Here is a 26,981-nt window from a genome sequence, read left to right on the forward strand (position 1 = left end):
TTCCTGGCTATTCTTTATTTACTATAAGAGGAAACAATTCAGAGCTTGTCTGGGCATTTCATCCACAGAACTGCAAAATATGTCTGAGAAGTTTCACAATATTGAATTTTCCTAAGACAAGACTTAAAGCATTTGTACCTCTTTCCAAAGTTTACTACTTATTTTTCATTTTATAATGAGGTTTTCAAAACCCTAAGGTGCTTTATTTAAATTAGTCTTTAATAAGATAAATTTTACCCTCTGATGAAGTGAGCTAGCTCTTTCCCACAGGAATACAGTAGTATGTATTCTATGTATGTATAACATATATATACATATATACATAGACATGAAACAATCAGTTCACAGGAGCAGGTAAACAATGTTGTGCATAGTCAGCCTGGTTGTCAGTGCTTTGCCTTCATGCTTGTACAAATTGGCTGCAAAAAGTCAGTATGCTCCATTCACTTTACATTTCTATACATGGAAAACTGTTCAACTATACTAATTTCGTAGTTTTCCTTGTATGGATTTATAGCTGGTTTGAATTATTTTTTCTTATTTCAACACATTTCTAATCAGGTAGAATCCATACAATCTGTGAAAAAGAGCACCCAAGCAGCAATCTGCACCAGATTATCTGAATCTATTCTAAAACTACTTTTAGTTAAGCAAAGATAAATAGTGCAAAGACCAGCCTTTACCTTGGTTGCAGCATTTTTATCTATGTCACATCATGTATGACCTTCAATAAAAAAAGTCTTAAAACCAGACAGCCACTAGAATTTGAAACACCATTTAGTATTTAACATAGTGTAACACCTTCAAATGTCACATTGGTCTTAACATTCATTTTTATCTATGAATGAATGTTTCCACTCTATGGCAATAAAACCAGTGATCATTACCGCAATTCCTAAAGAGGACTTAAAAATTGAATATACCCCAGATAGGCTGCCCAACAAACCACATAAGTCCAGGACAAAGCTAATCCATAGTAGTTATTAGGTAAGAAAGAATAGTTTGATTTCATGCTTTAAACTCATGGCAAAACATGATTTACATATATAAACTATTTATATCTAAATAATATTAAGTAAATTCCTGTTCAGGAAATGATCCTATTACATAGAATCAGTGGGACACTTCCTGGTACAGCTTTTTTTCTTTTTAAAATCATTATATTTATTCTAATTTATTATCTTAATTATACATACATGTACGAATGCATAAATATGCATACTTCTTTCTTCATCTTTCTTTAAAACTGCTGATATTAGCAGAGCAAATCATATAAAAAAATCCCAGTTCTCAGCCTATGACTCTAGTCTGTCTTATACATACCCAGACATAACCAACATACAATGCCCAGATTGCTCAGACAAGCTGTGAAGAGGATGCAAGAATTTACTATGTTCTATAGCTATACTCGACGTCAAGGTCTTAAAATGAATGCTGTCAGGTAAGCTGAACTGCAAATGGCATGGGCAGCTAGGGTTTTCGTAAAAGGCTAGGAAAGAATAACCAAGTATTGAAAACAAAATGTAATTTATTCGGTATTTTATGCTGTAAAGGAACATGTCTATGTTTGATTTAGAAACTTATATGTATATTAATGCCTTTTTACTGCATTCTGTGTCATGCAGGTTGTATAAAATAAGGAAGAGAAGTAATAAGTACATTCACCCACTACTAGAAGCAGCAATTAAAGACCAGCAATCCCTGAAGAAAAGAAGGGAACAATAGTGACAATCTTCTGTAAGGCTCATTTTCTCTTACTTTTCTGATGAGGTAGGGGAAGATGCAAAGTGTGAAGTGCAGTTTGAAGGAGCAAATTTTTCCAAGAAACTACAAATCAGATGCTGGCACTGGAACTTAAACCTCACAAAAGGCAATAGACTTCAAGCGACACTGCAGAAACAACACATGAGGAAGAATGGCAAAGCAATATGACAGAGAAATTAAGGGACTGATCTAGGAATTTAATACCTGACTGAAAGAGGTAGAAGCTGAAAGTTCAGAGTGTTTTGAATTCCTTAAAAGATTTGCATATAAACTCTACAACACTCTTCTATGTAAGAAAAATATATTTATGTGTTTTATTACTGCTTAGATCTGTTTAAGTCTTACATTACTTACAAACAGTGATTTGGTTTCAGATTGCCTAAGAAGTTCCCAGAAGCTTCCCCACGGAGCTGCTCCATTCTTTCCCCTCTAACCTTCATGTACAACTAAAGCTATGAACAATGCTGAAGCAGCAGGACCCGCAATGCTGGGCTTCTGCACCTAAGTGTGCTTTACGGAAATGCTGCCCCCCACCCAGCCTGCTGGGTTTGGCAGAAGGATCATAATACTGAACTGTCACATATTATTACAGGTCTATCACACAGGACCAAACAGACCGCCGGATGGCAGTAATATTACCAATCTAGAGCCAATTCCTATGCTTTTTGGTCAGACCTCCCATCACCTTTGACAGGAAGAGAAAGAGTCGTAATGGGAAATAGATCCTCAGCAACTGCGGAATTTTCCTTTAAAAGAGGCTGAAAGAGGTTGAAATGAACTAGCACATTCCCCATCAGCATTTGATCTAGTGTTTTAGATAAAACAGAGAAAGAGGAAGGATATGTTCACTGGCAGGCTGTAGGTAGTTTCATTCCAGGTATTTAAAAGACCCTGGCATTAGATGTAAAGTGAAAATTAAAGTAAAAAAAAATTCCTCTTCACCTGACCCTTCAGGATGAGCTGCTGTTGACACAGATAATATAGCAGTATTCATCAAAGCACCAGCTCCTTTAGGAGAAAGGAAATCCGCTTACCTCTGTTTTCACAGAGTAATTTTAATAAAGAGTGCCCAGAGCCATAGACACTGCTCCTACCCTGGCATGTAAAGCACACATCTTCAAGTTAACAGTTGGCTTTTTTGAGATCTGCAGTTTTGAGGTCAGGCTGTTTCTCAGTGGTAGCACAGCAGATGTGCACTGGATACACAAATGCATGCCAGAAATTTTGCACAGTGGGCTTGTACAGTATCTTCAATTTGTTATGAAGTATTTGGGGCATAGGTGGGTTGTGACCTCTCACCAATTCAAGTGTGAAGTTTGTCTTTCTGGACAAAAGGTCCACGTCATGGTTAACTGCAATTCCAGGAATATCCTTCCAGGCCTATCTCCTATGGTCAAAGAGCCAACTGCTGCATTATCATAACTATTCACATTTAGTAGTCAGTAGGGCTGCCTGGGAAGCAGACAAAGGAAAATTTTCATAGAAATCCTGAAATTGATATTCACTTTATCATAATGACATTAAAATGCAATATTGTCTTGCCAATATCTTACTCTAACATTGGTCTACCTTGCAAGGTAGATTAGGCAGTCGTAATAAAGGAAAAAGACTGATTTCAAAGTCTCAGGCTCAGAAGACCCCGTCTTTTCTACTTTGACTTCACTAATAGCAGATATCTGTATAAATAACTTCAAAAATCAATTTAAGTGTGTAGATACATGAAATGCTGTAATGTCAAACAATCATTATTTCTAATTGTCAAGACTTGCGTACTCCCTAAAATAACCAGCAATCCAGCTTATTATAATGCCATAAAATAAGATAGATTACATTACACTTTAATTTGGAAAACTTCAGTAAGCAGAAGACTTAAACCCTAAGGCAATTCAAGTACTTAAATGCTATATATTTTATTTGTTATAGGAAGGGAAAAGAGTGAGTCATCCAAACTAATATTATTTTCTACCATAGACAAGTTTATACTTCAGTGTGAACAGGTCTCTAATTGAAAGTGTCAAAAGAAAACATTTTCTGTTACAATCTATTACTAAATTCTAACTAACTAATCCACCTAATGGATCCTATGCAAAAAAAACAGATGTTGGAAGCAAAGCATTTTTATGTGTTTAGGTTGATATCCTGCATCCTACTTCATAAAAGGTAGAATCTGGTAGAAAACTACATTTAATTACTAACACTAAAGGAGTTTACATAAAGAGACTTTCTGGAGTTAAACCATATAGCTGTTAGTTGCTAAATGGACTCAGATTTGAAAGCCCTCTGAGCAGAGGAGTTCAACTGGTTCTAAATGGAATGATCAGTCACATCAGATGCATGGCAGACAAGGAAGTTATTTTTCACTCTATAGCTCATAGACGTGAGGAAGTAGCAGGCCCTGTCTACCTCAGAAAATTTAGCATTGTACATTTATGAGTGTAGTTGAACTGGTTTTGAACATAATTGTAAAGGGAGATAGGACCAAAACATTTACCACAGGTGCTGTGTAGTTCTGTACCTGTACCTCCATTACAATTTCTGAACAACTGACGCAGACTTGAGCATCAGCTGAGTGTGTCTATACTTGCACTAAACATTTGACTACTTTTCTACTTCAGCTCTTGACAATATCCTGGGGATACACAGTAGGAGATTTAATACACACAGACAAGTTTTTGCAAACCATGTTTTCATTATCACACTCCATAATGCAAGGCAGTTAACACTTTTGCTTTGCATTATCTGTCTCCTATTAATTTCTTTTCTCTGTGCAGTAATACAGCAGTTTACCCCTATTGTCTTTGAAATACTGCATGCTTCTTAGACTTTCTGTTTAGGAACAGAAACCTTAAAACTAAGTACAAAACAAGATGGACAATTTTTTTCCCACATGATTTCCCTGTGTTTGGAGTTCCTAGTTCCTCCCTCACCGTTGAGAAAGGTAACACAAGCAAAGAGGAATGACAGGCACCAGTAAAAGAAATTTATCTTGTGCAAACAAAACTTTCATCTTGTCATCTCCATATGCAGTATATCTTGCTTTACTAGTTTTCAGTTACAATTAATGTTAATACCTACTTTTATTGTTTTTCTCATTCCTTTAAGGACATGTTGTAGAGAAGAAAGACAGGTTCCTTTTGGTATTCATTTCTGTTCTGACAGGAGTCAGCTGGACTCTGCATCACTTGTGCAGGATCCCTTGGGGAGTGAAGTTACAGGAGAGAACCACAAATCAGGTACATCGGGCTTTGTGCAGTTCTCTTCCCCTGTGGTAAGAAGGCAGGAAGACCTCAATGCAGTTCTGGTTTGCTGGGGTTTTAGCAGCCTAAACTACTATGACCCAACCAGATTTTGCTGCATACAAAACTTATCTAACTCCCCATAATACAAATGGCACATTCCTTCCAAATGTAAATTGTTGAGAAGTGTTGGGAGCTTTTGTGCCCAGCAGTGTATTGTTAAGATCACTCTGCCTGCAAATCCATCAGGGTGGCTGCTGTTACCCTCACTGCCACCTCCACTGAGCTCCCACACCTGAGGGAGAAGAGAAAATAATGGGCTTTGGTGAATGTCTAAACATCAACACAAGTATTTTTCATGCAGTTTTCATCAGTGCTATCGCTCTCGATTAAATAGCTTTCTGGTAACATCAGATCTCAGGTACAGGTATAGATGTAGCCAGTGTACATTATTGCCTAGGTGACTAGAAACAAGCAACAGCTAAAAACAGTTAGCTAAAAGTACCTAAAAATAAATAATGAGAACTGAAATAAAAGAACAGCGAAGGACATTTCAACGATAAAGGCAAGACCAGGCATGGTAAAATCGTTTGGACAAGTGCAGATTTGAAAAGGTTGATAATTTATATATTTTGGCTAATCTGAAATAAGCATGCCAACAGTTTGTTAAGTTATAAAAGTCAGACATTTTGATTAAAAAACATTGTCAGATAATTAATATTTTTCATTCTTTTAGTTTTCCTTAGGTATTTTCAATCCATTCAAGAAGCATTTTTCTTTGCCAGGTCTTGAATTTAGCTGATATTAACAGGAGATCTAATTCAGCAACAGCTTCCATTTCTATCTGCATAATGACACTTAATGATAGGTTTCTATGTCATTTTACTGTCACATAAAAATGCTGGTATACACACAGTCTGTTAATGTGAGAAAGTATCTAGACACCACTAATCCAGGACAGTGTCAGCTATCCACTTCATTCTGCATCTGAAGGTAGCAACTTAATATATTGTCTTGCCAAAAAAAAAAAAAAAAATTCACTGAGGAAAAAGGGACATGACTTAAAAAAATCCACAAGGGTTAAAGGCAATCCTAGAGACCTTGCTGCAATTGCAAATATTTCCACTTAGACACTTAGCTTGTTGTCCCTCATTATTTGCCTATGTTTTTCAAAGCTATGGGTTTTCAACATCACCTTTTCTCTTAAACAGCTATGGGCTGATGGGCCGCATCAATTTCCCAGCTGTAGTTCCCATCACCTTTCTGAAGTATCAGCCTTCGGCTTCACCTTTGTTTCTTGTCTTGTTTTGAATTTTTTATCATGCCTGTAGAGATGTTTTATGTTGTAGGTGTTCTTGCTTATTTATAAGATAAATATCATGTAATCTGGAATTGAATAATATCAACTTCAATTTCTACATTACTAATTAAAGTGTCAATTGAGACCTCAACACAAAACATCTACAGACATGCTTCGGTTTGACTCCAGTGAAACTCCTCCCATGAGTCACATGTTCAAGTTTAAGCAAAATAAAGACATAGAGGGACCTACTCTACCACCAGGTAATCCTTTGGCAGGTCAGAAATTTGTTTTCCAAGCCACTGAGTGGAACAGGCACAAGAAACGTCCCAGAAGTGTGTCCCACCCACTAGATTATTGGGTATTCTAGAAAAGCCATCTTAATCTGTTGGCATTACTCCACTTGGGATAATAATTAAATAGTCATTGAACCAAAGAGAAGGAGACAAGGACTTTCAGGCTCAGTGGTTAGGGCACTGAGGTGGGAACAAGAGATTCCAGTCTCTGCTTCACTGAATATTTAATTATTTATAAAGCAGAACAGCTCCAAAGATAAGATTAAGAAAGACCCTCTCAAGAATAGACAACAACCTGCAGATTATCCCATTTAGAAACCTAGATTTAAGTCCATATCTCTTATCAGACAGGGTAAGGATTCAAAGCTCAGGCTTTTATATCCATCAGAGTACTCCAGACACTGGGCAGTTGAGTAGAACAAACTTAAACATCAGCATGCCCCCAAAATCTCAGCCTTTTTCTGCAAATGATAGCAAGAGTCTTAGCATTTCATCAGGGTTTTGGTGTGGGCTAGTAGTGCCAGATAGTAAACTGTGTGGTTAGAAATCCGCTTTTCAGCAGAAACTTAGGGGCTGAACACTTAGTCAGCAGAACCAAGCATGGACAGCCCTGCCTTAACTTCACCATACTGAGTCAGTGAGGTGCAGAGCATAATGGTATAAGAAGAAATTGCATTTTTATGTAATTTATTTCTTTTGTTATTGGGTATCATCATAAGTAAATGGAAGGATTTATTTCAATTTTTAAGTAAAGAAAAGACTTGCATAAGCCTTTAATCTTATATAGCTTGACTTCCAGGTTGGTCTGATAACTATTTAAGTGAGTTTACTTTGTCATTATTAATTTACATAAATTTCTGTAATTGTTTAAAGTGGTTGTTTTCATCTAACTACTTTGTCTTCTTATCCCTCCCCACAAAACATATGAAAAGATTAAAGCATTTGTTTTTTCTGCTCTGAAGAACAGGTTTAGAAAATTTTAAATCAGCTCTTGGACTTGAATCTGCTAGCCTTTGCAGGCCCACAAAAGGTGAAGTCACAGTGCTTCATGAAAGGGAGTTAAAAATGTAAATAGAATTTGTCTGTCCTTTTTCCTCCTTCCCTTATAGAAGACAGGTTTTACCTATTTTCTTTAAAAAGCACCACAGATAGAAACCAGATTCTCATCCTGTCAGTAGGAAAAAAAAAGATGTTACTTCCAGCAATGCCAATACCCATGGCATAGCTACAGTAAGAATCTGCTGTTCGATCTGAACTTCCATTTCAACGCCTGCTCTGTTGGATGTAGACACTGAAAAATCAGGGGTTCCTTACCCGCAGCAGCTGCACACTGTAGTGATAGTGCTAGAAGGAGGATTATGACTAGAACCCTGGGGATTTGGGGTTCCGGGTTCCCTGCAAGGCCACAGATTTCCTGCATGTGCTTGACTAAATCATCAAGCTTCAGTGAGCCAGATTTTTTTATTAAGTATTTCAGCACTTCATCATGTAGATCGACACCTAATACCTTTAAATAACTCACACATGTTCCTTCATTTCCTGCACTGCTAAGTGGGGATAATGCTGTCTTTTCCCCATGGTGTGGTGTGAAGCTCAAGTCATTAACATATGTAAAATGCTCTGAAAATCCCACATTTAAACCTGTGGAGACCAATAAAGCACACTTGTATTCTTGTTTACGATTTCCTCAGGCACAACAGTGTCTCCAGAAAATGAATATTTAAAGAATGACCAAGTTCTATTTCAAATGTTTGACTAAACTATAAAAAAATACTACTTCATGCTAAGTGTAACATCAGCACATCTTAAAATGACATCCAGTTTCTTTGCCACATATACTGGAAACATGCAGCTTAATTACTGACAAAAAAGAAAGTCTGGGAGAGGCATGTTAGAAAAAGTGAAAAAATTATATACTACTAAAGCAGTGGACATTTTTCAGAATACAAATAGTTATATGAAGTAAAAATCTACACAATACCTTCAAATCTTTTGTTATTCTGTGAAAGAATGAGACTTTGTGAAAATAGATTTATGTCCACTCTTGTTTTACCTAAAGCCATATACCAAACTAGTGGAAATATAACTGTGAATTAATAAAATGCTAAATTATTTTTAGCTGGAATAAAGTGATCATATATTGTGCATAGTTAAGTCACAGAATAAATAAGTTTAGATTATTGTTACCACAGCGCCATGTCAACGTCAACGAGGTTTAGCTCAAGTGATGTGTAGGTTTTCAGTGTAACACAGCATACTTAAACAGGTGTGTCACCTGCTTCTTTGTGAACACAGGACAGAATCTAATTCCAGAACCATAACAAGAATGGAATGCATCATCTCTGTATTATGGTTTTAGTATGTAAGGGCTTTAAATTGTTAATTTATTAATCGATGTTCTAAGCAAGTTAAGGATACTAGTATTCTATTGCATAACTACTTTAGAGATAGTAAAAAAGCACGAATCTAAAGAAACTCCTGATCTGATGACTCCACAACCATATTAAAATTTATACTAAAATAATAACCTTCTATAAATATAGTTTCAATCATGTTTGTGAAATTTTTCACTTGCAGCTTAAGGGCATCATATGATCAGTCTTTTATTTTTACCTGGTAATACAGTAGCATGCACATGTACATCTCCAATTGCAAGGTAGTTTCACATCTAAAAATATACCTGTTATGAAGCACCAACTTGTGACACACCTTTTAATAGTGACCATTTCAAGGCAAAAATCTCAGTCCCAGATGAACTCCCTGGCAGTTCTCCACAACACAGGTCCAGAGTGAGGAATTCACCCTGTGAGCTCTATATCCCAAATCCCTGTTTTGCCAGTGGCTTGATCTCCTTACAGGAAGCTCCAGCTGCTTGTTCAGTTTGCTTAGGCTCCTCCATCCAGGCAGATTACCTGGAAGCAGTGCCCTTGCCTGAGCCAGAGATAGTGTGTCTTTACAAATCTTTCTGCCCTCCATGTTTATGTATTTTGTACATAAGTCATTTATATATGTTTTGCTCTCATTATTTTTGATACTTACTAAATAAAGTTAGCATCTCCTGGTCATCGGCCATATACAGTTTCCTCTAAAATATATACATTTTTGCCATGTACAGACTGTCTTAATGCCTCTGTCCTTGGTAAACTACAAAAGTCAGCACATTGATATATTTATATGTAGCAACTGGAGAATGGAACCAACATGGAAAAGTTAATGTTGGATTCCTGAGTCTATAAGACTTTGGGGAAGCTTTTTAAACTTTATGTCCCCATATGAGAAAAAGGAAGCCAATCAGCCAATATAGCACAGATATTTAGAAGATCTCATTAGAATATTTTTATTTCCCCTTCTTCTCCCACAGCCCAAATGCATAGGAAGACAAATTTGGGAACTCATATTCTGGGATTCATCTATATCAACCTACCAGGAGAAAAACACTTGCTTCTCAGCAGAGGAGAACAGATACTGTCTGTCCCAGTCAGCAAGCCATGACTCACTTCCTACCCAAGTTCTTTTGTCATCGGATTCAAGAACCATTTAGTGCTATTGTAAAAAAAAAAACAACCAGTAGCAAACCATGACAATCGAGGTAGAGGAATGAGATGTAGCTGCAGCTGGGAAGCTACAGCCACAATTCCAAAAGGAGAAACAAAGGATGGAGCCCCCTAGACGTTCCCTGGTGAGGGGTAAAGCGACCTGCCTGATGATTAGACCTATAATTCAGGGACAGGTTTTGTCTCTTAGCAGGGAGTGTTACTCTAAGTCAATGCAGCTCTCAGTGCTACGTGTGCTTTCTAAGTGAGTGCTAACAATATGCTAGAGGTGACCCATAGCAGGTTTAGAAGTGATGTCAATGTGCTGGAGGCTCAGTTGGAGTAATAAATGTAGATATAAACACATGAGTAAAGGTCAGTCAGGTACAAACACATTCTGGAAACAAGCACTGTTTTGCACCAGGGTCAACAAGAAAGCTTTAGCCTCTTTGACAAACAATGTCCCAGGAAGGAAGAACTGTAGCAAAAAGTTGAGTCCAGCTCCCAAAGAGAAGGAGAGAAATGGCTAAGTACAAATTCTCAGTCCTAGAAAGGAGGGCTTTAAATTTTGAAAGGGGCAGGGCATAAAAGACTACAAGAAAGCAAAATGTAGTAATGGCCCAGTCAGAGAATTAGCTTCTAAGGGAAAAGAGAAAGTGGCAAGAAGACCATGTGGGAGATAGGGATAAGACTTATTGGATCACATTCTGATGTCTCTACATATGTCAGGAGTGTAGGAAATAAAGAGAAGCAACGAGAAACCTAGCATGCAGCCAAAGCCATGACAGAACTGACATCAAGGAAATGTGGTAGAACAAACTGTGAGATAAGTATTGGTATAAGAGTACAAATTTTTCACAAAGAACAGAAGGGAAAATTCAAGAATATACTTTTTCAGTATATGTACTTATTCTGAGCATCAAGAACAAGTCAAAGGTTAAAGAAAAGTGTGAAGAGCAATGTTATGGTAGGGTTTTATCTCTAGTTAACTGTGGGAGACATAGTAAGTCTAATGTTACATCAGTCTAAGTCCCAGTCATTTAAATACCCTTTTAGACAAACTTCCTAAGAGATAATTGGTTAAAACAAAGGAAAAGTACTAAAGAAGAAAGAAGAACTGAGTAAACACCTGAAGGTGGAAGATAAATTGCATGAGTTTAATGAGAAATTAGTTGTTATTGTAAGAAATGGAAACATTCAAAAGAGGGATAGTGTCCTACAGAAAAGCAGACTTCAGTAAACTCTAGAAATTGATAGATTGTGTGTCTTGACAGATAATCCAAGGATTCAAGGAGCTCTAGCTGTAATTTATGAAGAGGTGTTCAAAGCACAGCAGCAATGTGTGAGCTCAAAAAAAAGAAAAATTAGGGTCTGTATTGAGAATGCCTTATGGGTAAGAGACTTATAAGTCCCATAAGACCTATCAGGAGATTTTTAATTATTTAAAAATAAGAAAGAATTTAAAATTGGAAGGCACATAACTGAAGATAGCCATTAGAGCCCAATCGTATGATGTAAAAATAAGAACTACAGGTAATCTAACTTTCAGCTGGAAGGACACATAAGAAATAAAACTAAAAAGTTCAACAAATATATTAGAAATGAGAATATGCAAAGGGAATTAGAACAAGCTGAAAACAAATAATGAGACATGATGTATTTTCTGTTCCACCCCTCATACATATAGATACTCTGGGCGCATTTATTCAGTTAAAGAGTAGCTATGGAGTACTCCCTATCCCCAAAAGGCAGCTGATACTAGTAAAAGCCTCTTTGGATTTATTTATATTTATGAACAAACTTCTTCTAATATGAAACTACAAAAATTGCAACTAGTGTCACATAAAAGACTTTGGATGGCATTCAATATTGAATGTAGCAAGTGGTACAGCAAAGCTGGGTGTCCAAACACTGGATTCAGAGATGCAATGCAGAACTTTCAGTTCACACTCTTTTTACTCCCTTATCTCAAACCTTAATATTTCCAGTGGTTCTCAATAGTTTTAAAACTGATACTCCTCTATAAAAATATTAAATAGGTGTTTTTATTACTAATTAACACTAAAGGTAAACATGTACCTTAGGGTTGCCTTTACTAGCATCCTCCACACTACAAAAATTGGGTTACAGTGTTTCTGTTTGGGATCAGCAAGACAACATGGATGGGATTCAGAAACACTTCAGAGGATTTGGAGGAAAGGTTCACAACTAACAATGACCAGAATGCTTTACAACAAATTGCAAAAAGTACCTGAAATCAGGTAATTTTTCTGTGTCATAGTTGAAGTACAGAAGGTCAAAACTATTTAATGTATTTGTAACATAATATGTGCTGTTTGATCATTTTTACTGCCATGACATTCCCTTCCTGATGGAACTTCTCAAGGGAAGAATAATAAGGAAGGATGTGGCATAAGAAGCAATGTCCCCTAAAAATATACAAAGTCTTTTGGTATTCATTATACTGGCAACCATCAGGATTGATTGATTGAAAATGCATCTAATAAATGGAAAAAACCCCACTCATTATTGGTATGTGTTCTCTTTAATCCATTCTTCCAAAGTCACTTTCCTTCACTCCATGCTCCAGTCACGCTCCCACACAGCAACAGCCACCTGTTCTGAAGAGCACCCTTTTGCTTACCTCTGGTTTAGGGCATGTCTCATTTGTTTAATATCTTCCCAGTATTAACAGACTGAGTTAGTACAATAGTAAATACAAAGGGTGATCCCTTGACTTCTCTTTGGCATTAAAAACTGTAATCTTCTCTACATTAACCAGCAAGAGACAAGGTTGTTTTAATAGAAACGAAGCTAGGGTTTGGTTTGGAGTACTTCACTGATTGCAGAAGGCTTTTCTGTTTTTATCGCTGGGTTTTTTTTTTCTTCAGGTGATCAATCCCTACATACTACTATTATGTTGAAAAGCAACAGCCTACCTAAGAATTATGCTCTTCAGCCTTCAACCTAAAGTGCATTAGGAATATATATATATATATAGTCCAAAGATGCCTATTTATCATTATGATTCACGATGCATTCTAAAAGTTTCTCACAGTCAGTGAATTTCCTGACAAAAGGGGGGCAGAGGGGGTGGAAAGAAACACACTCCAAAACACACTGAAATAACAGATCGCTAGCTTAGGAAAGTTCATTCGTTTCTTTGCTGTAAAAATATTCCAGACACTATTATTTTCCTATTCCATATCAGGATAAGACCAAGATATTTGAAAATAATATGAAAGATGCATAGGAAAATCTTTACTGAAATAAAGGAATAAGAGGTGCAAAGTAATTCAGAGAAGCCTAATGATGAGGGATCTGACTTGGGATGCAAAAGACTCAGTTTTAAGCCCTTGGCATGCATTATTTAGTGGCAGGACTCTCTGGTTGCATCTCCTCAGTGACTGTTCTAAGCTGATCTGACAAGTTGTGACTGAAGTTATCATGTGGAGTTCTGACTGTATAAATAATTGAACGTTTTTTGGAGCAGAGATATGAACCCCATTCTTCCCAAATGAGTACTCTTAACTGCTGGGTGGTACAGTTCCTCCTCTCACTACTTGTCTCTGGTTCAATGAATATTCATTATTTTATAAAAAGCGGAACTGTTCCAAGAAGAGCAACAGAAGAACAAACTGTATTTTCTTTTAACTCGGCTCTTTACCATGACTGCTGCTACACCGTCATGTGTTCCTCTTAAAAACATGTCTGGCTCAGCACCATGCAGTCTGTCAAATTCCCTTCAGACTCTTTAAGAACTGTATTTTGAAGGACCTTCTTTCCCATTGGTCTCATAGTGCATCCTGTCTTATTATTCAGTCAGTAAATTTTTAACATTCTCCTCCCTACCTTTTGCGATGCCTCCAGTTTCTGTTAAAGTTTTGTCCATTTTCACTGGCAGATTTTTTGTAAGTTTCAGTGTGATCACATTTTATTTCCATTACTTTATCTGTTGTTGGCATACAGGGCACCATGGTAAGGAGCAAGTGATTAACTTTAATTGCTCAAAAGAACAGAGGGGAAAAGGAAGACAGCAAAAGGTAACATGACATTACTTCAAAGTGTAATGAACAAAAAGGCTAGTATCCTCCTCTTTTTGGTATTATGTGGCACAGCAAAACTCTTAGGAAGGCTTTTGAAATAGCAGGCATAAATGCATCGTTGCTGCTTTTTAAAAAAGTAGGAAGTTATAAAAAGTAATACTAAAAAAAGATACTAAAGGAATAATATTTATTCCTGAAAAAGAAGACCACAAAGAAAGCTTGAAACTTTTTTATTTTAAAATAGAAGGACATTCTGAGTGAAAGAAAATTCATGAAGACAGCAGTGAAATACAGACAGTACTCAAAAAAACAAAAAGAAATCATCAGTATGTCCTACAGCTAAAGAGTAGTTCATAGTGATTCATAATTCTTTTATGTGGCCTTTAACTGAAGTCCTTAAAGGAAAAGTCTTAAGTGTCATCTTTGAGGTTATGACATCCCTAGGAAGAAGACTGATTAGTGACCCTTTTTGCTGTTCTGTATAACAACCCAAAAAATATCTCAATTGCAATAAGATGTCAGGAGAAAACTCAGAGAGTTTTTCCTTTTGAGGAACACCATCATTAGGATGGAACAACATGCACTTTTTCCGTTCACAACTTAAAACAAGAGACATGTTATTTTTATGCTTACTTTAAAATTAAATTATTACCAGCTGCTAGCAAATGTGTTTGAGGAGCAAATCTTGTGTTCTCAAGAAACTCATATCAGCCCAACAGTCGACGCCTCTGTGTGACAGTTGTCTGAAACATACAAACCATTCCAAATTCCAATGTATGCACATACCATACCATGTAAACTCTAGTAGTCAGTATTTCTTAGAGCTGGATATGCTATTCCACCGAGGTTTCAAAAACAACGTCCTTTGAGGCATTCTGTTTAACCTGTTGCAGCTGTAGTATTTGCACCCACACTTTTTAAGTTTTCCCACTTTTTTTAGTTTGTCTGTAGCATTTTGAAATGCCTGGGCTTACCAACCCTAGGTGTAGGAATCCAGACCTTTATTGCCTCAATGATCCTAAATGCCAAAGGGTATCTGAGTCAATCTTCTTCAATATGTGGTTGAAATAAGTACTGGATGGGATAAAAAGGTTAATTGCTGTACTGCTGAACAACTGAAGTCTTTCTCATTCAGAAAATTAAAAAATGAACACATCAGGTATTTAGGCAGCATTTTCCCTCACTCTGGAGGGAAAGTTCACCTGCAGTTATTCTCCAGTGCTGGAAAAAGGAGAAACTTGTGGAGTCTATGCCATTTTCCTGAAATGTTCATAGCATGCAGTGCAGCTTGAAGGAATGAGGTAATTAGACAGTCATTTTGAAATCTTGGCTGCTCCCAAACAGCACATTCTTCTTTTCTGCCTTTCTTACTATATTATTTCCCAACACACTTAGTAAAGAAACCCAGCAGATGTAGACAAAGGCAGTTGTGTCTTTGGTCAGTGAGCTGGCCCAAACCATAACACTCCCATCCGTCACTGCTTTCTGGCATCATTAATTCCAGCAAACTAGAGTTCTAAATTTCATCTGAAGACTGAAAGGCAAGCTTAATGGCCCTACAGAATATTATCACAAGCCATTGTTGACCATTTTCTTACATTTCAAGTGAAGTCTTAATTATGGTATCACATGGCATTACGCCAAGAATCCCATTTTGTTTGAGCAATGCCATTATCCAACTTTTTGCCTTTTGTGATTCAATTAGATTATATTTTTTCAATTGAGTTTCCATTTCCACTTTTAGCAGTGATGTAATTCTACTTCTACTCTTTTTCATTACCATTTCTTGGTGAATGGATTAGTTTGAGTATTGTTTTATGTTTACTTTCCAGAATTAGCAAAAGAAATGTTCTAGTGGATGAAGGATTTTTAAGTAAAATCCACTTTCCTTTGGAATATTATACATCATTTTTTCATAAAGACATCACACTGTTTTTCAGCTGCTTAGGAGGCCATAGTAAACCTAGAATGGATACTGTAGATGCAGAAATGTAAGGAATAGTTAGAAGCCTTTTACCCTAGGAGACCTGTGCCTAAATTCTAACAGTTGGTAGCACAAAAAGTGGAATTTGTTGCTATCATGTAACTTACCAGTGACATTGTACACATCAAAGTTGTATATCAGTGCAGCTGAATTACACCCTTTTTGCTAGACAGCCAGGACAGAAGTGTACAGACTTGAAAGGCAGAGATAGAAAAAGTGGCAGAACTATGTTACACTGAGAAACAATCAGTGCCTGTCATAGGTATTGAGGTTGACAAGTCTGCAGATGTGCATTACATATTCACTCCATCAGATTATGTGGCTTCCCCTCCTTTTGGGACAATGAGCTAGAATATAAAAGCTCTCTATCTAGGGATGACAGGGACACAACTTAAGCCACACCCAGAGATCTTTGATTTCGTCTTCCAGGGCAGATCTCAGTTCTGTCAGTGGAGCAGAAGAAGCTGACACCATTCACTGCCACAGCTGGACAGACTCAGGGAACAAGAACAGCAAGGTGCACATACCTCCACTGAGAACTCAACAGTCATTATTGCAAGAAAGAGAACTCCTTCTGGTATCTCTTGATGTCTGTTGAAAACTTTCTATAATAGCAACATTCTCCCTTAAAATTTCAATGTAAAGGCTATTTCATTTGCAGTGACTTATTTTCTGATGGGATGAAACTATTCTTTTTTTTCCTGAAGGGACTTTATTTATTTTTTTTATCTCATTTTACTTATAAAAGACTGTGCATCATGTGCTGTCTCATCCTTTCTTTCAGTGTAAAGAGAGATCAGAAAGATTTTAATCTCTTTTTTATTATTTCACATGTTTCATCCTTTTCTACTTAATGCAATAGGGGCTATAAAAAATATTCTTTCTGTAAATGTATATACACATTTCCAGATATCAAAGGCTGAGACGTAGTCTGGCATTTTTGAATGACATGTAACATGGTGGGATGTAGACTGTAATTGCTGTGGTATAACAGACAAACTATTTGGCTACTGCAAATGCTACTTCCTTTCTCAAGTCTGCTACTGCTTAATACTGCAGGCTACCTTCTGAGGAAAGGAACCGTTCAGCTTCTATGAGGAGGCAATAATTTATTCTTCTAAACTGTTAATTAAAATACAAACACAATGGCTTTTGAATCAGATTTAGCCTGCATTATTGGTTCTGGGTTTTGAAATGGAGATTGTTTTTGGCAGCTGTAGGCTGCACACAAAAAGTTCAGACATAAAAGACTAATTTCTGTCTTATCACATGGAAGTGCAAATTACCCCCTTTCTTTATCATGAACTGAACTAACTGCTTAAGCTCTAGAATATCACTGCAGAATTAGGCCAACCCATTGGGATAATTTCAGTGTTGGAGAATCAGCAGTAAATTTGGGTCTTCAGTAAAGGCAAAACAATGAATAAAAATATAAGAGAAGCTAGTAATACATGAGACTTTGCTCCTAACAATACTCAAAGGTTAGGATTTAAGACAGCATTATGTTCTTTCCTATATCTGCTTACTTCGGGAAATGCACGTGTATGTTTTTCATATACAGCTGAGCTGCTGTTTTCCTACTGCTACTGGGATTACCCTCATGACATTTGAAAACATGACTTTTCCTTATTTTTTCAGTATTCTAAGAACAATAGTTTTAATGCAGATGTACAGTGGCCCCACTTATTCATATAGCTTGCTGAGGAGACAAGTAACTAGTGCACACAAGAAAAAACCAAAAATCCCTGCAAATGCTCATCTTAGATATTAAATGAAATCACTGACATTATTTTTGCATCCCTGTTGTGCTTACTTTCTAGTAGTCATGGATGAAATCAGTTACTTGCCATGAATATTCACTAGAACAGTAAATTTAAGTGGCAATATATCTTAAAAAGCATATTTCAAATTGGTATTTACCATATTCAACAACAGAACACAATGGAGATAAAGCTGCACAATCAGTCACAGCAGACTGAATTTGGAATATTCAAAACAACTCTGAAAGAAGTTTTATACCTTGTATAGAGTAAAATGTCAAACATGCTTGTAGCCATGACTAGTCACAAAGAAAATGTTGTAAATATGTTATTTGTCTCCAAACCAAATTTTTAAAAAGATTTAGAATTTTTAAGGTACTGTCTGCTATGGAATACTATGAACTCTTATTTACAAGGAAATCTGTCACCTTTTTCTTTGTTCTAATAAACACAGGTGTTAGAAATCAGTCTTGTGTGACCATCTGTGCCATGGCTCTAAAGCTGTTATTGCTTTCTGTACAATCTCTAGGGCTGCACCACATGTGTGAAAGTGGACACTGTGCATGTTAGATGCCCTATGAAATGCAGACTAGCCTGGGAAGGCACTGGTCTCCCAACAGCCCTGTGTCATATCTGCCAGACCTGCGCAAGTTCCTAAAATACCTTTGCCATTAAAGATGTCACTAGACCCCTATGCATAGACTGCAACAGTAGAAATCTGAATAATCTAATGTTAAAGAATTCCAGAACTAGGGCTTCTACCCTTACTTTTAGAAATTCTCCCACAGTGAACATGGCCAAGTTATAAAGGCACTCCCTTCCCTAGGTACTGAACAACATTTTGGCTGACATGAATGTCTTTACCACACAAGGCCCAGTGCTGGATATGCTTCTTGTACATTAGCACCAACAAAATTACTGCACAGAAGAATTCTTGCAACACAGTATAAGAATTCTCCAGAGTTCATTCCTTACAAGGACTATACAACATAGCACAGTAAAGTCCCTTTGTGGAGCGAGTACTTTACAAAGCTGGCACAGGCTAAACATTTCCATTTTTTGTCTGAACATGCCTTAGAAAGAATAATTTCTAAGTCATGCAGCAATTAGTTAAGGCATGTGGGTGCAGATGTACTTCTGCAGCTCTGAATGCTGCATGTTGTTGCGAGCTCTTCTGTATTTCAGTTCACTCTCACCCTAACCTGAAATTCTTATGTTCAGTTGTAAGAAGCCTGAAAAGATTTTTTTTAAACCCAGCATTTAAAGGTCAGTATAATAGAACATCTCAATCATGCATTTTAATATGGAAATCTGAAGACTAAAGACAACAAGGAATTTGGCCTTTAGTTCTTTAAGACTTATTAGAGGAGTTTCTTTAATTATTAACTTATTAAAAATGAATCTGTACATATAAAGTATCTCTTGTTATTGAAGGAAATTTAATACATAGAAACATATTTAATATCCTATTGAAATGGGCGGGGGGCGGGAAGCAAAAGAAGGCTAGAGAGGAAAGCATGCAACAAACCTCAGACATAAATCAGAGACAGAGTATAGATAACTCCTGGCTATTTAACCAAGTGCCACACACAGGAGCCTTTCTTCAGAGAGCGCTCTGTTTCTCAGCCCTACTCACACATGATTGAGTGTATTTCTTGAGGTAGCACAGGCCTGCACATATCACGCTTCATCAGAGCAACAAGCTAACAACATGACGTAAAGACTCTGCAAGCAGAAAGGCCTGGATCAGTAGGCAACATGAATTATCCTTATTTGCAAACGATACAGTACGCCATGGATTGCTTTCCTCTTTTATGTATTTGCACGTGAAATGGTTCAGCTAACTATGGCTGAGCTAACCAGAAAGACGTGGAAGGGGCAAAAGACAAGAGAGGTAGCAGGGCAAAAGTAGAATGCAATATGTGAGCGAAGTGAGGTCAACCAGCAAGGGCAATCTCAGTGAGGACAAGGCCGAGGGGAGCAGACAAGGCAGCCAAGCAGTGAGGGGAAGTGAACACCCTGGGACAGATCTCTGTAAGGAACACTGCTAACTTCTATTCCAGGAGAATAACCTAGTGCTGAATCTACTCCTTTGTATGGAAGTAGGGTGAGGAAGAGGATAGTATTTTTGTGCAGCCACAGAAATCAGAAATTGCATGGCAAATTTAGGTTGCCAGGGATCTCTGGAGATCAGCTAGTTCAAATGCCTGCTCCAAGGAGGACTAATTGCAGGGTGAGATGATGCTCTAGTGTCTTATTGCCCTCATCATGAAGAATTATTTTCCCTTTATATCCAGCAGGAATTTCCCGTGATGTAAATTGTGACTACAGCCTCCTGCTCTTCTGCTGAGTAGCTCTGAGAAGAGCCTGACTCTGCCTTCCTTCCACCCTCCCTTTAGGTTGTGGAAGATTGCTGCTGGATGCCCTTTCTCTTCTCCAGGCTAAACAACTCCAGTTCCTCCAGCCTCCTCCTGTGTCATATATAACAGGCTCCTAACCATCCTGTTGGTCCTCTGACAGAACCTCTTCACTTTGTCTGCATAAGCTGTGCCAGAGGCCCAGTATTTAAAAAACAGACTTATGCATGCAGATCAGAGGAAAATAATATTTTCCACCAACCAGCTGGCTACAGTCCTGCTTATGCAGCCCAGTACATGGTTAGCCTTCATTGCTGACCCACATTCATCATGTGTACCAGGACCTCTAGTCCTCTTCCACAGAGGCAGTCAGTCCCTGAATGGTATAGTCACATGCAGTTATTCCACCCACATGCAGGACTTTGCATTTATTTCTGTTGAACTTTGTGATGTTCCTTTCACCACATTTCTTCAGGCTGCCTATGTTGCCCTAAATAGCAGCCCTGCCCTCCCATGTATCAATTGCTCCCCCAATTTTGGTATCATCTACAAACTCACAGAAGGTTTGCTCACTCTCATTATCCAGATCCATTATCTCTTGCTGATGAAGATGTTAAATAGTACTGGCTCCAACATTGCCTTCTGAGGAACACCAGTTGTAACTGGCTGCCAGTTAGAAAGAAGAGAGTAGGGAAAATAATTATACCGCATAGTACTGGAACCTTTTTCTTGCTGAATTTGATCTTTTTTCATCACTTTCCAAAGCTTTCTTATGTGCTGTACATCTTTTTTTCCTGTAGTGTTCCTGCTCCTTCAAGGCTTTGTTTTAGTTTCCACATTATATTAGATATCTAAAAATCCTCCATCACCTGACAACAGCAGGTCCCCATTCATTGACTTGGGTGGTTGTTGTCAGAAGGAGTCAGACTCTGTTACCCAAGACAGGAGGAATGAATTGCACTAATATTACCTGGTTATGCTAAACAGAAGGCATGACACTGAAAACCAGCCTAGAACTGAGATAATGCTTTCTGAAGTACTGATGGGGTTGAAAAGGTTTCATACAGAGTCACGGAATCATAGAATCATAGAATGGTTTGGGTTGGAAGGGACGTTAAAGATCATCTAGTTCCAACCCCCTCTCATGGGCAGGGACATCTTCCACTAGACCAGGTTTCTCAAAGCTCCATCCAACCTGTCCTTGAACACTTCCAGGGAGGGGGCATCCACAACCTCTCTGAGCAACCTGTTCCAGTGCCTAACCACCCTCACAGTAAAGAATTTCTTCCTAATATCTGATCTAAATCTACCCTCTTCCAGTTTAAAACCATTACCCCCTCATCCTATGACTACACTCCCTGATAAAAACAGGGAGTTAAAAACAACACAAGTGGTATAATGTACTGATAGGACAAGAACTTTCAGAATTTCCAAGATCCTTGTTATTTCTGATTATACATAACCTGGATCCACACAACTTCCTTTACTTTTTCAAGGAATAGTTTAGTTTGCCATAAAAGGGGAGAGGGGATGGGAAAGTAAAGAAAGTTGTTATTCTATTCCCTGAGCTGAAGTAGTTGTCATAAAATGAAATCACACCTTAACAGCCTTTTCCTGAGGCCTGATCCTTTTGCTCTTTCACATTTAAGCCTCTCATCATGAGCAGATGCAGAGACGAGAGTTAAAGACCTGCTACAAAAGTTCAGTACTAGTCCCCTCTTTAAGTTTCAAACCAGGAGCAAGTAGCATTATATGCAAATCTGCACACAGCGGGAAGCTGAAGAAACCTGGATCCCTAAGAAATCTCACGGACACAAACTGACAAAGAATATTTGGAAAACACATGTTTGTCAGTGCAAGAAACTGATATCCTGGAAGTGCTCAGAGAGAAAAAGGATTAACAGAAGTTTCAGGCCAGATGTAAGAAATCTTCATAATACAGGCGGCCAGTTCCACCTACATGTGTTACAATGAGAAAATGGAACATAAGGAACAGTTTAGAGATTAAAAATATGTATTACCAAAGGAAGAATTGTAAATTATTATAATTACAATTGTAATAACATGTATTGTTACCTATCTCCAGTTGAGGCACAGAAAGAAACAACATGGACCTCACCCTCTCTAATTTATCACAAGCAATTTGCAGCAAATGTAAGACCAGTGTTCCTCAAGATATTTGGTCCATAATTCCATGAAATAAGCCCTAATCTACATTCAAACCCTTTCCTGAGGTATATGAATGGTATTTTGGAGCAACATGGCCTATTGACATTTTCACTGTGACTTTCTAACATTTGAACGAGGAATTTATGTTTGCCAGTACCAGAATCAAAAAGTCAGTTTCCTCTACTGAACTGAAGCTTTTTGTTTTGAATTTCATTGAATCATAGAATCATAGAATCATTGAGGTTGGAAAAGACCTTTAAGATTATCCAGTCCAACCATTAACTTAACATTACCAAGTCCGCCACTAAACCAATTACCCCCTGCCTAGAGGTAGAGTAGCAATTTCATGTTTCCTGGCTTGGTGGCTGGATTATTTATAATGAAAGTAAAAACTAGAAATCATTAAGATTGGAAAGGACCTCTAAGATCATCATTCCAATCATCAACCCAACACCACCATGCCTACTAAACCATGTCCCAAAGGGCCACATCTAACTATTTTTTGAAACTACCAGGGATGGTGACTCCACCACCTCTCTGGGCAGCCTGTTCCAATGCTTGGCAACCCTTTCCTTGAAGAAATTTTTCCTAATACCCAATCTAGATCTCCCCTGGCATAGCTTGAGGCCATGTCTTGTCTTCCTATCACTAACTACTTGGGAGAAGAGACCAACACCCACCTCACTACAACCTCCTTTCAGGTAGTTGTAGAGAGTGATAAGGTCTTCCCTCAGCCTCCTCTTCTCCAGACTAAACAACCCCAGTTACTTCAGCCACTCCTTATAAGACCTGTTGTCGTGGTTTAGCCCCAGCCAGCAACTAAGCACCATGCAGCTGCTCGCTCACTCCCCCTACCCCGATGGGATGGGGGAGAGAATTGGAGGAGTGAGAGTGAGAAACACTCCTGGGTTGACATAAGAATAGTTTAATAATTGAAATAAAGTAAAATAGTAATGATAATAATAACAATATAACAATGATAATAATAGTAACAATATACAAAGCAAGTGATGCACAATGCAATTGCTCACCACCCACTGAACAATACCCAGACAGCTCCCAAGCAGCGATCGCTGCTCCCTGGCCAACCCCCCCAGTTTATATACTGAGCATGATGTCATATGGTATGGAATAGCCCTTTGGTCAGTTTGGATCAACTCTTCTGGCTGTGCCCCCTCCCAGTTTCTTGTGTACCTGGCAGAGCATGGGAAGCTGAAAAGTCCTTGACTAGCATAAGCAGTACTTAGCAACAACTAAAAACATCAGCATGTTATCAACATTCTTCTACTAAATCCAAAACACAGCACTATGCCTGCTGCTAGGAAGAAAATTAACTCTATCCCATCTAAAACCAGGACACCTGTACTCCAGACCCTTCACCAGCTTTGTTGCCTATTTCAAAATAGTTTTCACAGTTTTCCAAAACTTAAAATGAATTCACTACAAAAAAATGAGACATTTTCTCCCAGTGATAATAACTCATGAAACTAAGGTTCAAATGGTTATAACAATTGATCACTTAATATATTTTAGGGAAGCTCTTTCGGCAGGTAAGAACTACAATGATGCAGCGGCTTCAAATATATATATTTTGAAAAACCAGATCTGGTGAGAATGATAAATTGAGAAGTTTTATAGCCAAAACAAATATCTGTGATTCTCTCCAGTGTCTCATTTAAGTTTTATTATGTTGCCACCAGTCCTGTATATTGTTTTCATTAGTGACTCAGCAAAAAGGACGGTCTTCATGACCCCTGACTCTGTCTCTTGTGTGAGTATATCTGGAGCATCCTTGGTGCATTACACAACTGTCCGCAGTGCTAAGCACAAAAACCAGCCCCCTATTTTAAAGCAAGGAAGGAGACCAGGGAGAAAAGGAAAAGGAAGAGATAGGGCCATGATTTAGATCTCATCAACCTGTCTGGCTGTGCTTGAGCAAGGACAACCTATGTTCTATAAAATGTAGCAAGTAGCAGGCATCTTTTTTAAGGCATTAAAATAACTCAAATTCAGTAGCATATATAGCCTGAAATAAGCTTTGCCATCTGACAGCAGTTTAACCTTTTGTAGTTCATTTAGTTTCTTCATTCTTCATGGTATCCTTGCAAATCACTTCCTAGACAAGCTGGGATGACCTGAGTCTGAGGACGCATGCACTGGTGTGTCCACTACAGCTTAAGACTCCATGCTTTCTTGCTTACGAGATAGTCTCAGGTCTTTCCACACAAAATGCTCCCCTCAGATCCTACCAACACTACAAGGCCGGTAGGCCAGTTTTGAGTTGAATAGGGTCAGTGAAGCCACCATACAGAAATTCCTTTGGATTTCACATTTCTGCTGGTGTGAGTTACCCAGTGGTGACTCTGCTTCTGGGTTCCTGATAACCCCTGAAGCCCTTCCCCTTCTTGGAGCTGACATGGCTGTCCACATCTGTAGCCCTAACACACCAGGCAACTGGGAACAGGAAGAAAAGTTCACTCTTTGCCCTAACAATGAAAGCCAGACCTTGAGGATGTTTCAGCTGTAGAAGTCATCTCTTTACAAACTACCTGTCACAATCTTTATTCCACAGGTTAGCAAACTGAGTTACCAAAAGCTGCAGTTACTTATCCAAGGCTTGCCACCCAGCTGCTTCAGCTTTCTCTGAAGAGAAAATATTAAAATTCAGCTCCCATACAAGGTACCAAATGCATGTAAAAGGTGGGGATTATTCTTCTGAAGCTTTACAGATATCCATAAGATTTAGTACACACAGCCCAATGTAAAAGAAATTTCTGCAGGATTAAGAGATGTAAAATAGTGGTATAAATTAACACATTAAATTTTAGTCATGTATGCCACGCAGGACATGACTCTTCTGTATTATTACATGAGCTCTGTATATACTGCCATACGTAGCCAAGAAGAGAAGCCTCTTACAGCAATAGTTTTAAGATCACTCTGACAATGAGCTGTCTGCACAGGACTTAATAAATAAATATCTATTTCTTCCCCTTTAGAATGGTGAGGACTCAAAATGCTAAGTTAGCAATACCATGAAAGAAAACTAGGACCACTGGCACATAAGCCTAAAGCTTTCCACACTATCAGCCAGATTACCCAGACCAAGGGTAGGAGATGCTTCTACTAAAGAAAAACATGTTTGTCAGAACTTGAAAGCATGGCATATGCCTCAAGTTCATGCTCAAGGAGGCTTATGGTGATGCAATTAAGCTTAGGCACCAAAAGAGAGAGAAGACAACAAGGGGAGAAGGAGGGAAGGTGAGAAGGAAGGAAGGAAGGAAGGAAGGAAGGAAGGAAGGAAGGAAGGAAGGAAGGAAGGAAGGAAGGAAGGAAGGAAGGAAGGAAGGAAGGAAGGAAGGAAGGAAGGAAGGAAGGAAGGAAGGAGGGAGGGAGGGAGGGAGGGAGGGAGGGAGGGAGGGAGGGAAGAGTTTAGTGGGTGTTTATGTTATTGACACAAATTTAGAATGATCAAATACCGCTTAATAATTTTTTGTCATTATATGTGTGTTACATTTGCCTGAACTGGAGGATTTATTTTGGGAGAGGTCTTTTGTGTAGGGCAGCCAGCAGTGCCTGATGTGCTGTCTGGATCATACAATGGGGGAGAGGCAGCAGTACCTTGAAGTACCACCTTCCCTGCAGCACAACCCTCTCCATATTAGCACTGTGCTGCTTCCAAATGCTTGAATTATATCAAATAGTAAATCTCTACACAGAGACATGTCATCGGTTCAGGGTGTTATATGATGTAGACATTAACCAGCTTCATTCTTCTGTGTATGTTTGGTAATTTTTGTTTCTAAATGAAGTTCTGTAGGAGTTAGATAGAAATTGTGATTATTTAAGAAGGGTGCCAGTGGATATAGAATTGAAAGATAACATAACAGGGGAGGTCCCTGATGACTGGAGGCTTGCCAATGTGACGCCCATCTAGAGGAAGGGCCAGAAGGAGGACCCAGGGAACTACAGGCCTGTCGCCTGACCTCAGTGCTGGGAAAGATTATGAAGCGGTTCATATTGAGTGAACTCAACAGGCAAGTGCAGATCAACCAGGGGATTGGGCCCAGCCAGCATGGGTTCATGAAAGGCAGGCCCTGCTTGACCAACCTGATCTCTTTTTATGACCTGGTGACCTGCCTGGTGGGTGATGGAAAGGCTGTGGATGTCATTTACCTGGACTTTAGCAAAGCCTTTGACACAGTCTCCCATAATATTCTCCTTGGGAAGTTGGCAGCTCATGGCTTGGACGGGTGTAGTCTTCGCTGGGTAAAAAACTGGTTGGGTGGCCAAGCCCAGAGAATAGTGGTAAATGGAGTTAAGTCCAGTTGGTGGCCAGTCACGAGCAGTGTTCCCCAGGGCTCTGTTTTGGGGCCAGACTTGTTTAATATCTTTATCAACGATCTCGATGAGGGGATTGAGTGCACCCTCAGTAAGTTTGCAGATGACACCCAGTTGGGTGGGAGTGTTAATCTGCTGGAAGGTAGGATGGCCCTGCAGAGGCACCTGGACAGGCTGGACCGATGGGCCAAGGCC

The sequence above is a fragment of the Pelecanus crispus genome, chromosome Z, assembly GCF_030463565.1.
Source record: "Pelecanus crispus isolate bPelCri1 chromosome Z, bPelCri1.pri, whole genome shotgun sequence".
In the NCBI taxonomy this organism is placed as follows: domain Eukaryota; kingdom Metazoa; phylum Chordata; class Aves; order Pelecaniformes; family Pelecanidae; genus Pelecanus; species Pelecanus crispus.